We start from the raw sequence: 9,959 nt of genomic DNA on the forward strand, positions 1-9,959 counted from the left end.
AGAATGAACCTCCATGCTCTGCAATTGTTTTGCCCATTACTACCATTGTTACTACTGTATACAATACAGCACTATACTGTATAGACTATACATCTGCATTGCTATAATACATGGTATATATAGTGAAAAGAAATTGGTCAGTTAGGTCAGTAGTTTAACAGTTGGTTGTAATGGTGAATGATGAGCTACATAAAAAAGAGTTAAAATAAAGAAATAGGGGGCAGATTTTGAAGGAGGTGTCATTCTGCTGGTTTTCTCTTCATGGCAATGTCAGTAAATATTGAAATTTGATTTAGTCTGACAGTGTGTTGAAGTCTTGGTATTGGATTTTGGTAAAGAATCTCCATCTTTACACAGGCTGCAGTGCAGCTCTGTATCTACCTCTTAGCTGAACCGACACTGCCTGTTTTCCCTAGTTTGTCAGGTTTGTCTCTATTGGCCAGTCTCAACAGCCAGATTGTCAGTCAGTCGATATTTTGTTGATGTATTTAGTCAAACTGAAATTTGAATTCTCCTCTCTTTTTGTGTAAGGAAATATAAACTATATGCATTTCCCACAGAAGCAGTTGACTGACCTCTGAGAGCTGTGGTGCACTACTAAATGGAGAACATCATACTTTGTAGCCTACAAATGTTGATATATGGCATCCCCCCCTTTTTATTCAAAAAGCGCATATAGCATTGGCTACCAGCTGTTACTGATTTAAGTCTGTTCCTTTACAGCATTCAGCATTTGGAAGGACACATTGTTCCGTCAAGTTGATATTCCACTCAGAAGGTTTCATGGGTCCAGTTAAAGGACCAGTGTGTAGGATTTAGTGGCATCTAGCTGTGAGGCTGCTGATTGCAACTAAATGAATACCCCTCCCCTCACCCCCTCCCATCCAAGTGTGTAGGTGAAGCTACAGAGGCCATGAAACTTGCGAAAAACACAAAAAGGCCCTCTCTAGAGCCAGTGTTCGGTTCGTCTGCTTTGGGCTTCTGTAGAAACATGGCGGTGCAACATGGGGGCCTCTGTGGAAGGAGAACCACTTCCTATGTAGATATAAAAGGCTCATTCTAAGGTATAGAAAACACAACAATTCTTATTTTCAGGTAATTGTACACTAATTAAAATATACATATGAATATTGTATTCCATTTCTGCCAAGTCCATTCCGCTAGATGCCACTGAATCTTACACACTGGTCCTTTAAATTGATGGCAAATGACCACACCAGCAAAACTCATGGCAATGGATAGTCCTGCACTCCATACATTACCCAGTGACTTGAATCACACCACAGAGAGACTAAGCAATGGCTAAAATCGTTGCCCCCCTAGCTAGTTAAATGCCTGTGTAGATGTTTAAATTTAAGTGTTTTTACATTGATGCAATTTTGACTAAATAAGTACACAAGTGAAAACAATCACCAAGGACACTGATTGCTTGGCAAAAACAAATTTCAGTTCAACTTTAAACTTTCATTAAATGATTTTTTGACCAATTTAGGGCAGCAGAAACAAATTGTGAACACAACATGGACATATCAAAACCTTTCAAGTTGATATGGCAACGTTGCTTATTCACACATCCAGCAGTTATAGAGCAACACTATCACTGACTTGGAGTCATGTTTCTGTCCTGCTGATGAATGGAAGCTCCCTCTCCTTTAGCTCTGTTCTTGGTCTCTATCAACTCCTGAGGGAAATATCTGACTATATAGCTTTTTCTCTGAAAACAGCTGCCTGCTGTGGCCGAAAACGACACAATAAGAGCGATGAGAGTGAGCCAAAACAGTAAAGTTGTGGGCCAGACAGCTAAACTATGAACTGAAACTCAATATAAAGCTCCGTAAAGCCGAGGGGAGCTGCAGAGGAGGGTCACTACATGTGACGCCTCTGACATTACACTTCATCATTAGATACATTGTTATTATAAAAGATATCGACTATAGTTGCTTTAAAGTACTTCTCAGTGTCCCCAACTTGTTATTGTCTCTTCAGCACTAAATAGCATTGTATAACAAGTTAAAAGCAAGTTTTTTCCATGTGGCTTTATTTGGTTGGTGCAGACTGTTAGAGGAGATGAGTGTTGAGATCAGCTGGCTGAGGTGACTTCTCTTAACAACACAAAGCTTTGTAATTTTAGGAGTTGAACTCAATTCCTGATATTTATCAAATTTTCTTGCTCTTATTTGGATAGTAATTAAAAGTAGAAATTGGCCTAATTCAGCTGCCATCCACAGTTTGTTCTCTTTCTATGGAATATGAGTATGTTCAGTCAGAGTCTCGCTTAAATAGTCAGGTAAACCCTTCTCTCCATCGCTTTCCATTTCCTCCATCTGCACAATCATGGTTTCATTCATATCATTGCTATTTTCCGATGCATCATAAATGCCCTCCCAGCCTTATCTTCCCGCTGTGCTATAAAAGATTCAATGCACACTAAAGCACAGATTGTCCACTTAATCATAGTCTGAATGGACATAGTCACAGCAGGTCACCAAATTCACTTCCTCTATATTTTTACTTTCTTTTATACTCCCTTACTTAATACTCCCTTGTGACAGTGATCAACTACCACTGACTCAAACACACAAAATAAAACTCAAGAATAATAAAAGAAGTCGCCTTGTCACACATCCGACATGAAGGCTGTTTGTTTGCTTCCTGTGATCAATACTCCCAAAGAGCAAACCATTATTAGACTTTCAAATTCAACACTTTTTTCTGTCATTCTTTGCTCTTTCCCATGTTGATATCACATCCAGAGACAAGGGTACGGGGTGAAACTCTCAAGCTTCCATCTACTTTTTCTTGCACTGTAGAGCCTTAGCCCTTATCTCTCAAGCATGATGAGCATTCCACACTGCCACTGTTGTGTGGATGTTTAATGACCCAGCAGCTTTAAAACCCACTGTGTGGCCACATCACTCAGCACATGACTTGGCTCTATAGCGATATGCATGAACCCAAATCCATAATGGTCATGTATGCACTGTATATGCAGCATCCGCCTCTGAACACAGCATGATTGATTATCATTAAGAAATTTACTTAATGGTATAGATGACTACTGATTTCAGAAGTGGAACTGTCAGTGTGTGATGTTCCTGTATGGAAAATAAGAAAAACAGAGAATGTTTTACTTCAGCCTCTAACCATTATGTGGTTTTGTTTAATTCAGCGCTGTGTCTCTCTGTAGACATTGATCAGACATCAAATTGACTTGTATGTTGAGTAAATCAAATTAATTCCATCTACTGTTCATGGCAACAGGAAATCCCTGCAGTATCTATTCTTGCCATAGATAATAATCAGATGTCACTTTAGGTTCAGTGCTGTCCCAGAATTGCAAAAATCTGGAAACTTGGATATGAGCAGCACAAGATGATTGAAAAAAAATAAGTTTTCCCACCGAGATTATTTATGTGCGAACACAAGCATGCTTGCTGTTTTTATGTGTAAAACATTTACATGCAGGGCTTTTAGCTTGTATGGGGTGAAATGCAAAATGGATATAGCAAGTGTATTGAGTAACAGGGCGCAGACAGAGCGTAATGATCTCGTGCAAACTCACTGACACCGTAATATCCAGAGGGAAAACTTTGAACATGGTTCCCCTTGTGGCCTTTTTCTGGAGAATAAAAAGAGCACATTCACATTTTATTGCACTTAGTTTTTCATATAAAGTCAGACTGAAGAGAAAGATGGGATTAGATCTGTTTGGCAGAGCACAGGACTGAGCAGAAATAAACCAAGTGACAATCTAAACAAGTCACGTTGGAGAGCGCTACATCGATATGATTATTTATGGAGATGGCCTGAACAATCAATGTGCTTCAGGTCTGTTGTGTGTCCAGAAATAAACTGTGTATCATCAGACTGTTTCCAGTGTTCAATCAAAATGTGAGAGCAAATATATAATAATGAACAGAGTCTGCTTTTAGTTATGAGACTGGACACAAACGAAAGTGAAAAGTGATTGTTGCTGTGTGCTGAGAGGAGTTTGACTGCTGTCCAGCGTTCTTTCATAAAACAAATAGCTGCTCATAAACCAGGCCTACATCCCATTCTAAACCACTCCACATGGTATCTCACGTACTATATATCCAGCACACAGGTAAGATGTGGGATATATATAGAACAAACACTTAAACAGGCTCTGTTCTTTTTCTGTTTTTTCATTTTACACTCACACACAGTACACATTTTTGTCTTAAAGCCTTAAAGAATTGATAGCGGTATAAAACATAGAGGCAACAGCATATCATAAAAACACATGACTGTTACCAAACTTAGCCATATGACAAACCGGACAAATGGAAATATGTTCACATGATAAATCATGTGTTATAATAAAAACCCATCTTGAACTATTTTCACATCAGTCATCAGCACTATTTTTAGATTTGTCCCAGAAATTTGAAGGAAACATCTCACACATAAGGTTAAGTGCGTTGTTTATTGAAATGTAAATTTCTAACATAAACACATTTTCTACCACATAAAACAAAGTATGATGTAAAAAGAAATTGCCCGGGGTCCATAATTCATAGTGTGCTGCACTTTAACACCCTCTCAGGGGAACGCTGGTTGTTTAGTTTAGTGTCTCCTGTCAGGCCAAGGTATTTCCCGCTGCTCCCTGAAGGCCCTGAATCAATCCGTCGGCTAGATTTGAAGGTGACATTCAGCCTCCCCTCCCTCTGGTCCGGGTATAGCAACTGGGTTTCTTCCTCGTCCGCTTGTCACCAACCCAGTCCCCTGAGAAAAGTGCTATGAAAGTGACAGAAAAAAAATGAGAGCAATCATGTTGTGTTCAATAGGATCGAGAAACAGGAAAAAAATGTGAGGTCAATTTTTTTATTTTATCTCTAGAAGCCAAACTTGCCCAAAGTTTTCACAAAGCTGAACCAGTCCGTAGTGATTTTGTTTTTCTTGTGGAGTGGTGGGGAGTATCCACCCTGTGGACCCATCACTCCACACAGCAATCTAAACCTTCCTGCTGGACAGGGTGGCAAGACCAGAGAGAAAGAGAACAGAACTGCCCCAGATTCCCCTTAAAAAGTTCTTTCTTTAAGGCCCATCCAAAACACTTAACACTCTCATCCACTATCATCTACACAGGCTGTCACTCACGAATGACCATCTGTTTAAGGTCTGTTTGCTCAGAATGGCAAATGAGAGAAACGTGAGAAGTGCCCAGCTGAGGCCGGCCTGCAACTCTTTGCAGTTGGTTAATAATAATTATGATAGCAATAATGATGATGATGTTAGTATAGCTTTACTGCTGTTCCTGAGAGAACAAGGTAACCAGGCAACAGAGAGCCCAGGGGAGCTGTTCTGAAGAGAAAACAATATTTAGTTCCGCTAATTTGTACTGGAAATAAGAGGAACTTGGATGAACCGTATCTGACAAACCCAAAGTGAGAAAAGTCCTGCTATAGTCAATGTTCATTAAAGACATGCAGGGCAGCTAAATCAAACTCATGATGCATGCACTCCCTTACGGGTCAAATCACTTGGGCAAAGGTGCTTGAAGATGACATAATCACAAAGGGCCTGTCCAGAACAAACAAAACTCAGCACTCAGAGCTGGAGACTGAATTGTAACTCAAATGCCACGGAGAGTGATTCACCCTGAGAACCCCCTTTTAATTGTGTACACAATGATATGCATTCATTTCCATGGAGACTAAACAAATAGAACGGTCGGTGTTCCTCTTTCCTGATGCAGGATAGTTTTACCTCTCCTGACCCACCTATCAAAGCAATCAGGCTATTCCAAAGAGGAAATTCTTGCACTGGCAAGAAAAAAATCTATTATTGACCATAAAACACAACTGCAATTAAAAAAAGAAATGTAGTTATATGTAATAGATTGAGGCTGATGCAGACAGTTGACAAATGAGCACTTGAGAAACAGTTTCTCAGTCCAACTCCAGCATTCAGCGGAATTTATAAAGTAAACAGGTAAAAAGTTGTGAGAATGTAGCACTCAGTGTGTGTTCGGGCCTGCCAACCACTCAACATAGACAATTTAACAACTCTCATAAAACAGGAACATTAAGCAAAGCAGGACCAGATCCACGGCTGTCTCTCATCGACCTTCCTCATCCATTCCCCATTTGATCCACTTCTCTTGAATGAAAAACGTCCTGACTTCACTCTCTCATGCAGCTCTCCCTTTTATAAATTTCAGCATCTAAATTGCTATTCCTATCAGTCTGTGACACATACAAGCTGCTATGTGAGAGCTGTCTTTTTCATAGCCTGCAGACCGTTATTCATAGCAAGCTGTCTCTTGTAAAACACCACAAGAACCTGTTCTAAGCCTGGGCTCAATTAATTAGAGAAATAGGCAGATGAACACTGTAATGTGGTATGTTTTTACCACTGCTGCTTCCTGCCCAATAGACTCTTAAATTATGATGACTTATGCACAGTTTTAACAAAATGGGCTGTGGTGCTCAGTGAGGGTGTGATGATGACAATGAATGACATAGTGTGTTTTAAATGATCATGGCACAACACAGGCTAAATTGTAAGCCATCAGTAAAATCATCAGCTTCGTGCAGTCTCAGTTCATGTCACCTTTGCTCCTTCAGCATGCCTGTTTCCATTCTTTTTCCCCCTCTGGTTACAGAGGTTTTCAGTGGCTCCACATGTGATTCAACTATAAAGACCTTTAATGTGCTTCATATGTGATTTCAAACTGCAGTGTGTGAGTGAGGGAGTGCGAGTGCATGATTAGGAGGCACCTCGCTTGTTGTGCTGTGAGATTAGGTAATGCAAAGCATTTTATGGATGAAGAGCATATTGGAAGCAGCTGCTTTTCCCCAGCTGTTTTCCCATTGCCTTTGTTGTGTGTTGAGTATTAGGAAGTCAGCCCTGGTGCCCACTGGCCAACTTGCAACCCTCCGAGTTCATGAAAAATATATACTTAATGGTATGCAGGCTTGAATCTATTTGCTTTTACTGAATGTAATTCAAAGTGAGTTCCTGTGGGATAGCTGCAATGTCAATATACTGTTTATCAGATTATTACAACTGCCATTCAGGCTCATATGTCACTGCTTTGTAAAATGATAGGGCTATTAGCGTCTATGGGTGTTTGCGAGAGAAGCAGAGAAACATGTAAACAGTCTAACAAACCCTGCATATGACTTTGCATGTCTGTACTTACATTAGATTTCATGTGGAACACATGCAATGTGACCTCTGACCCCTTACACACTCAGTAGTTAGTTTCCTTTTCCTGACACCAGCACCTGGGTGCAGTTTTCCACTTTCCACTTTTTCACCCCATGGGGTATCCTGTGTGTGTATGTGTTTGTGTATGTCTGTGTGTGTGTGTGTGTATGTGTGATCAGGTATTCCTCATGTTGTGGGGACATAAATCTGGTTACACAGTCATGTTGTGGGGACTCGCCTTCATTATGGGGACAAAAACAAGTCCCCTCAATGTAAATTGATTTATTAATTAATTTACCATTTAGGGTGAAGACTTGGTTTTGTGTGCATATATGTGTGTGTGTGTGTGTGTGTGTGTGTGTGTGTGTGTGTGTGTGTGTGTGTGTGTGTGCGTGCGTGCGTGCGTGCGTGCGTGCGTGTGTGTATGTGTGGGCATGTGCACATACATTTTAGGCCCCTAGCATCTGGTCTTGGAGGTAACATGGTCACTGATTGGAGCTCCTTAGTGTGCAGCATTTCAGGAGACTTAAGTTCTTTAATAAAGAGTTGTTTTTATGTTTGTGTGTTTTGTATATGAGAGAGTGTGTAAGTGTGAATCTATGTGTATGCATTTGTGTCTGTATGTGTCTGCAGTAACTACAGAAAAGTGAACTTGAGAAAAACAACTTCAGGCTAGCTGTCATAACTAATAGGCTACAAAGTAAAATGTCTTAAATGTATCTCTGTTTTGCTGTTTTGTCTTAGCATTTACTATCAATATTATATTGGAATTAATATAATAATTTAACATTTATGCTACATTTAAATATTACAATTAAAACTAGCATAACTACTTCAAAGGCTAGGGTGGCAGTTAGCTACAGCTACCCTGTTAAACAGTTAGCTTTTAGCAGGACTAGCTTAACTGTTGTTACTTTTCTCTCCATCATGATTGGATGTAGCTACTTGTAACCCGGGTCACAAAGGGTTAACAACGCAGAAGTGCCTCAGCCAATCAGAGTGCAGGTCCACAGCACCGTAGGCAAGCTACACAGCGTACGCTAGTCAGACGCTGGGTGACACTGTTGAGAGGACCTGCAACTGAACGGTAAAAATATAACTCAGATAAAACAGTAAAAACACCTTATAATGTTGTTAAAACAGAACAGTAACAGCCTGTGCTTTGTTGTAAGCTCGTAGAGGTGTGTGTGTGAGAGGCTGCTCACTGAAACCTGCTGAGTGACACAGAGGAACTCCCGAATTGGTGGTCGTAGTAAAAGTAAACAATTAAATGCTGCGCCACACGATGCTAGGCTAAGCTGGCTAGCTCAAGTGAATGAGCCTAGAGCTAATAAAAATTAGCATTTAGTGCTGAACAGTGCAATTAGCCGACTGTTGTAGAGCTTCAATAAACTAAAACTGTTTGACAACTCAACTAGAACAAATATAAAGATGTGACATGTGGAGTATTTAATTGCTCAATGTTTTCTGTGGCTGGTAAAGCTGCTGGACTGTTAATACTGAGGCAACATACTAAGTTATGTTTTGTCAAGTATTAGGCCTATATTTCATTGGTATAATGAATCTGATTTAAATAACAGAAGACATAAGAATATAGAGTGTAAAGTTCACACTGTTGGTCTGTAATTTATGTAATATTGTTTTAATTTAAAAATACCAGCTTAAGATAAAAAATAGTAATTTTGTTCATTTTACTCAGAAATTCATTTACTGTAAAGGTTATTTAAAATGTGTTGATTTTTTACATTATATGTATATATTTTGTTGAGACACCAGACAAGACCATTAGATCCCTGGATTGAAGATCCCTGAACTGAGAGCCCAGAGCCGAGAACTGTCAACCTTACTTCTCTCCTGCCACGGCGGTAGAGTAAACATCTTAACTGCACAAGGCCAGCACCACTTTCATGCTCAACCCCCAGCCCCACTTGCACAATCCAAAATCCCAGACTCTGACTTTACTCTTCATTTTTTGACTTGATTTGGAAAAGACATTTACCTTCTTCATTCTTCTTCAAACGCATTCCCTGTGCCTGTGGAAGGACTGAGCCATAACCAGCACTGGTTTAAATGAGTGGACTGAGTATTCATACTATTGATATGGTGTATTATTGTGCCTTGGTTAAAGTGATATTGTTATTGATAGAGCAGTGAATGATGAACTGTTGCAAGGTTTAAGAGTGTTGTGAAGTGATAATATTGAACAGGATATGGTTCTGATATTGTTACCTAATTAACCTTGGATCCAGATATTGAGAACTTAGTTTACCTATAGAAGGGTGCACCCAGTCAAAACAGTAAAGTAGTTGAAAAGAACTCAGTGGTTGAAAACCAAAAGAAAAAGTGACAGAAGAAATCATTTGTTGCTAAATTGAAACTGAGAAACTGACTTTGTGGAATTGAACTATTAACTGAACTTAAAGTTATTTTATTTATTTTATTTATTTTGTTTATTTAAAAAAAAAGGTACCAGTTTGCAGCTTCTTGTCTCGTGTGGTCATTTAATGTTGCAAATAGCCATTTCTGCCTCCTGTCTGAATCTGGTATCCTCTGATTCTGGTCCAACATTATTAAAATCCTTACTAAATAGTAGTGTTAGAAGCTGAGTGCTACATACTGTCTTATTTATGTAGGATTTTTTCTGTATTTTGCAATTACAGATATAGCTAGGCAAAAAACGAAAATACTTAGCTTTGGCTGAGGCTGCTCATGGCTATCCAACTTTTACTTGGTATGGCTCTCTATTCCTGCATTAAAATGTTACATGCTTTGAGATGATGAAA

The 9,959-nt window shown here is 39.4% G+C and overlaps 1 long non-coding RNA gene across 1 annotated transcript; it reads left to right on the forward strand.

Annotated features, from left to right (window-relative positions):
* The first annotated feature begins 7,555 nt into the window (after nt 1–7,555).
* Nucleotides 7,556–9,623, forward strand: LOC122969295. The gene is made up of 2 exons (XR_006398975.1): nt 7,556–8,419; nt 8,946–9,623. It is a non-coding gene; the product is annotated as an uncharacterized LOC122969295 (long non-coding RNA).
* Nucleotides 9,624–9,959: the final 336 nt, after the last annotated feature.

This window comes from Thunnus albacares, chromosome 19 (assembly GCF_914725855.1).
Source record: "Thunnus albacares chromosome 19, fThuAlb1.1, whole genome shotgun sequence".
Taxonomy (NCBI): domain Eukaryota; kingdom Metazoa; phylum Chordata; class Actinopteri; order Scombriformes; family Scombridae; genus Thunnus; species Thunnus albacares.